This window comes from Asparagus officinalis, chromosome 5 (genome assembly GCF_001876935.1).
Source record: "Asparagus officinalis chromosome 5, Aspof.V1, whole genome shotgun sequence".
NCBI lineage: Eukaryota > Viridiplantae > Streptophyta > Magnoliopsida > Asparagales > Asparagaceae > Asparagus > Asparagus officinalis.
The window spans coordinates 100,207,728-100,213,933 of record NC_033798.1 but is presented as its reverse complement, the minus strand read 5'-3'; positions in this window follow the sequence as shown (position 1 = coordinate 100,213,933).

Here is a 6,206-nt window from a genome sequence, read left to right as displayed (position 1 = left end):
TTGTACTCTTTGGAGTATTGAGGAACAGTTTATACTCTTGTACTCTTTGGAGTATTGAGGAACAGTTTATACTCTTGTACTCTTTGGAGTATTGAGGAACAGTTTATACTCTTGTACTCTTTGGAGTATTGAGGAACAGTTTATACTCTTGTACTCTTTGGAGTATTGAGGAACAGTTTATACTCTTGTACTCTTTGGAGTATTGAGGAACAGTTTATACTCTTGTACTCTTTGGAGTATTGAGGAACAGTTTATACTCTTGTACTCTTTGGAGTATTGAGGAACAGTTTATACTCTTGTACTCTTTGGAGTATTGAGGAACAGTTTATACTCTTGTACTCTTTGGAGTATTGAGGAACAGTTTATACTCTTGTACTCTTTGGAGTATTGAGGAACAGTTTATACTCTTGTACTCTTTGGAGTATTGAGGAACAGTTTATACTCTTGTACTCTTTGGAGTATTGAGGAACAGTTTATACTCTTGTACTCTTTGGAGTATTGAGGAACAGTTTATACTCTTGTACTCTTTGGAGTATTGAGGAACAGTTTATACTCTTGTACTCTTTGGAGTATTGAGGAACAGTTTATACTCTTGTACTCTTTGGAGTATTGAGGAACAGTTTATACTCTTGTACTCTTTGGAGTATTGAGGAACAGTTTATACTCTTGTACTCTTTGGAGTATTGAGGAACAGTTTATACTCTTGTACTCTTTGGAGTATTGAGGAACAGTTTATACTCTTGTACTCTTTGGAGTATTGAGGAACAGTTTATACTCTTGTACTCTTTGGAGTATTGAGGAACAGTTTATACTCTTGTACTCTTTGGAGTATTGAGGAACAGTTTATACTCTTGTACTCTTTGGAGTATTGAGGAACAGTTTATACTCTTGTACTCTTTGGAGTATTGAGGAACAGTTTATACTCTTGTACTCTTTGGAGTATTGAGGAACAGTTTATACTCTTGTACTCTTTGGAGTATTGAGGAACAGTTTATACTCTTGTACTCTTTGGAGTATTGAGGAACAGTTTATACTCTTGTACTCTTTGGAGTATTGAGGAACAGTTTATACTCTTGTACTCTTTGGAGTATTGAGGAACAGTTTATACTCTTGTACTCTTTGGAGTATTGAGGAACAGTTTATACTCTTGTACTCTTTGGAGTATTGAGGAACAGTTTATACTCTTGTACTCTTTGGAGTATTGAGGAACAGTTTATACTCTTGTACTCTTTGGAGTATTGAGGAACAGTTTATACTCTTGTACTCTTTGGAGTATTGAGGAACAGTTTATACTCTTGTACTCTTTGGAGTATTGAGGAACAGTTTATACTCTTGTACTCTTTGGAGTATTGAGGAACAGTTTATACTCTTGTACTCTTTGGAGTATTGAGGAACAGTTTATACTCTTGTACTCTTTGGAGTATTGAGGAACAGTTTATACTCTTGTACTCTTTGGAGTATTGAGGAACAGTTTATACTCTTGTACTCTTTGGAGTATTGAGGAACAGTTTATACTCTTGTACTCTTTGGAGTATTGAGGAACAGTTTATACTCTTGTACTCTTTGGAGTATTGAGGAACAGTTTATACTCTTGTACTCTTTGGAGTATTGAGGAACAGTTTATACTCTTGTACTCTTTGGAGTATTGAGGAACAGTTTATACTCTTGTACTCTTTGGAGTATTGAGGAACAGTTTATACTCTTGTACTCTTTGGAGTATTGAGGAACAGTTTATACTCTTGTACTCTTTGGAGTATTGAGGAACAGTTTATACTCTTGTACTCTTTGGAGTATTGAGGAACAGTTTATACTCTTGTACTCTTTGGAGTATTGAGGAACAGTTTATACTCTTGTACTCTTTGGAGTATTGAGGAACAGTTTATACTCTTGTACTCTTTGGAGTATTGAGACACCCCAGGGGTGTCTGCACAATTCCAGGACACCCCAGGGGTGTCTGCACAAATCCAGGACACCCCAGGGGTGTCTGCACAATTCCAGGACACCCCAGGGGTGTCTGCACAATTCCGAGACACCCTTGGGGTGTCTCGGAAATTCCGAGACACCCCTAGGGGTGTCTCGGCTTTTCCGAGACACCCCTAGGGTGTCTCGGATTTTCCGAGACACCCTAGGGTGTCTCGGAAATTCCGAGACACCCCTGGGGTGTCTCGGAATTTCTGAGACACCCCTGGGGGTGTTTCGGAACTCCGAGACGTCCGTAGGTGTATTTGATCGTTTTCCCCCGTAGATTCTTCGTACGAACTCGGATTTGAGTGATTCCGGGTGCGTTGGATGCGTGACGAAGAGTTCGATCCGCTCTGATGGTTGGATTGTCTTTAGAGTGGTCGAGGCACGGAGGGCATTGTCCTTTTTGTGAGCAGTGCCGGGCTTCCGATTGGCACGGGTCTTCGTTGTTCCGAAATCCTATCCGCTCACGTGGCTCGTCGATTCACTTCAATCGTTCATCGACGTCGATTAGGCTCATGTGGGTCGGATGGTGATGTTCATTGTCGCTCGTTAACACTGAACCGTTTATGGAGACCTATAGGCAATTTTCGATGCCTACAACTCTGTGGTGATCATACATCATCACTGGATTTCTGTGAGCATTGTGTGTTTGGAAAGCAAACTCGGGTCAGCTTCTCGATTGGCTCACATACGACGAAGGGTACACTTGACTACATCCATTCAGATTTGTGGGGACTTGCTCAGGTTCCATCCAACGGTGGTGCTCTTTATTTTCTGACGTTTATTGATGATTTTTCTAGGAAAGTTTAGGTTTACTTTCTCAAGCGCAAAAGCGAGGTGTTCGAAACTTTCAAGAAGTGGAAAGTACTTGTTAAAAATCAAATTGAAAGGAAGATTAAACGTCTCCGAATAGATAATGGCCTAGAGTTCTGCAGTGGAGAGTTCAATCAGTTCTGCTCAAATTCTGGGATCGTACGACATCGCATGGTCAGGCACACTCCTCAGCAAAATGGGGTGGCAGAACGCATGAATAGAACGTTAACGGAGAGAGCTAGGTGTATGCTCTCAAACTCTGTGTTGGATAAAGACTTCTGGGTTGAAGCTGTTAACACAGCTTATTACTTGGTGAACCGGTCTCCTTCTACCGTCATTGATCACAAGACTCCAAATGAGGTATTGTCAGGTAAACCAAATGACTATTCAAATTTAAAGGTATTTTGATGTCCCTCTTACTATCATGTTAGAGAGGGTAAGCTTAAGCCTAAAGCTAAGAAATGCATATTTATTGGTTATGTTGAAGGCGTTAAAGGCTATCGTTTGTGGAGTCTTAAACCTGATTCTCCTAAATTTATTATTAGTAGAGATATTACTTTTAATGAAAGATATATGCTTGATCATGGAAAGGTTTCTGATGAGTCTACAGGAAATGTAGAGAAGACCATGGATAAGGTGGAGCTTCATGTGGAGATCGAGGGAGAGACTTCTCAAAAGTCGTCTATAAAATTTGCTCCTACAGTTGTAGAAGAGCAACATGATTCACGCTCAGATGAGATGATGCTGGGACTGAAGAACCTTATTCCATAGCCACCGGTAGAGAGAGGAGACAGATCAGACCTCTTAAAGATTTGCACATGCTGAATTAGTGGGGTATGCTCTCACGACAGCTAAAGAGATGTGTATTCAAGAGCCATCAAACTTTACTGAAGCTGTCTCATGTGGAGAATCTGGACGTTAGGTCACGACTATGATAGAAGAACTCAAGTCACTTTACAAGAATCAGACTTGGGATTTGGTGCAAGTACCTAAGAAAAAATGGCAATTGGATGCAAGTGGATTTTCAAGAAGAAAGAAGGGATCCCAGGGGTTGAAGATGCTAGATTCAAAGCACGGTTGGTAGCTAAGGGTTATAGATAAAAGAAGGGAATTGACTATGATGAAGTATTTTCTCCGGTTGTGAAGCATACCTCTATACGTGTATTGCTTGCCATGGTTGCTCTATTTGATCTGGAGCTTGAGCAGGTTGATGTGAAGACTGTATTTTTGCATGACGAACTTGAGGAGACTATCTACATGTCTCAGTCAGAGGAATACTTCATAGAAGTTAAAGAAGATCAAGTTTGCAGATTGAAGAAATCTTTGTATAGCCTAAAGTAATCTTCCAGACAGTGGTACAAGAGGTTTGATAATTTTATGCTTAGTCATGGGTACTCAAGAAGTACTTATGATAGTTGTGTGTACAACATGCATCTAGGAGATGATTCTTTTATTTATCTTCTATTATATGTCGATGACATGCTTATTGGTGCTAAGAACATGTCGCAAATTCTTATTTTAAAGAAACAACTTAGTGATGAATTTGAGATGAAAGATCTTGGTGCAGCAAAAAGGATCTTAGGTATGGAGATCAGGAGGGACAGGAAAGCTGGAACATTATATCTCTCACAGAAGAATTATATTGAAAAGGTGCTTGAACGCTTTTGGATGAAGAGGGCCAAGCCCGTTACGACTCCTTTGGCTCCTCACTTTAGGCTCTCGGCTTCAAATTCACCTACAAGTGAGAACAAGAAGAAGGAGATGTCCCGAGTTTCATATTCTAATGCAGTGGGTAGCATTATATATGCTATGATTTGCACTCGTCTAGACATTGCCCAGGCAATCAGTGTAGTAAGCAGATACATGGCTCAACCAGGGAAGGCACACTGGGAAGCAGTAAAGTGGATCATTCGGTATCTCAGGGGTACCTCAGATTTGGGTTTATTTTTTGATAGCAGTACTTTGGGAACCTCAGTTATAGATTTTGTGGATTCTGACTATGCAGGTGATCTCAATAAAAGGAGATCTTTGACTGATTATCTTTTTACTCTTTCTGGCTCAGCTATTAGTTGGAGATCGACTCTACAGTTGACAGTTGCTTTATCTACTATAGAGGCAGAATACATGGTAGCAGCAGAAGTGGTAAAAGAGGCCATTTGGTTGAGAAATCTTGTAAGAGAGCTTGGACTTCAGCAGAAGGATAGTTCAGTTGTATTTTGTGATAATCAGAGCGCAATACATCTAAGCAAAAACCCAGCACGTCATGAGAGGACAAAGCATATTGATGCCAGATATTATTTTATTCGTGAGGCAACTGCTGAAAGAAACATCACGATGAAGAAGATTGGTACTGCAGACAACCCAACTGATATGTTGACCAAACCAATCTCGGCCTTCAAGTTCAAACACTGCTTGGATTTAGGAGGCATTCACACCTGTTAGATGGCCCCGTGTTGGGGCATTGTTTGCAAGAGGGATCGAGTTTCACTGGTTCTATTATGAAGTGAACTCTAACGTAAGCTTAGAAATGTGTTCATAATGAATATTCAACTTCTTGATGTTTGAAAATTCAATCCAAGGTGGAGAATGTTGATATTGGTTTGAATTTGGCCAAACGGCCGGGGCCCATTTTATTTTGAAAGGGAGAACACAAAATTTGACTTCGGAGGGTCAATAATGAGGAAATCTTATATTCATTAAATGATGAGATTTTCTCTTTGGCAGAAGCAACAATCTCTTTCAAGCGGAGAGTCATTTTTGTTAGGAATTTTACGTCGAAACCCCTAAACAGCAGAAATGCGGAATAGAGAAAATACACCAAGGTTTAACGATGTTCGGCAACTACCTACGTTTTCGGGAGCCACACAGTAAATTTCTTATTAATCAAACAAGAAATTACAAACTTAGAGCAGATCTCAAACTTGAGATCTCTTAATAAATACAATCTTCACTGTAGCTATAGTGAATATTCTCATCTCATAAATATTCCCTTTCTTAAACTCTCTCTTTAATTTTCTTTAAAGTCCCCCCTCCAAATCGCTGTTGAGAGAGAGAGAGAGAGAGAGAGAGAGAGAGCAGAGAGAGAGCAGAGGAGAAATCGCCTTTGGGAGGAGAAGAAGCACCACCAAAAGATCGCTAGAAGAACAGTGATCTCGGGCTCTGGGGTTTCCCTTTTATAGGGAAACCCTAGCTGAGCTGTCGACAGGCTGTCGACAGCCTGGATCCGCCACGAGCTCGCCTGGGTCGAGCTTACCTGCTCCAAACTCGCCTGCACCACTTCGTCCTTGCCTGTAAAGGCCCCGAGCTCGCCTACAGATCTCGCCCGCCAGATCCCAAACTCGCCAGCAAGGAGCCGCTCGAGCTCGCCTGATCCCGACCTCGAGCTCGCCTGCGTGTCCACGACCTCGCCTGAAGCCGCCACAATTTCA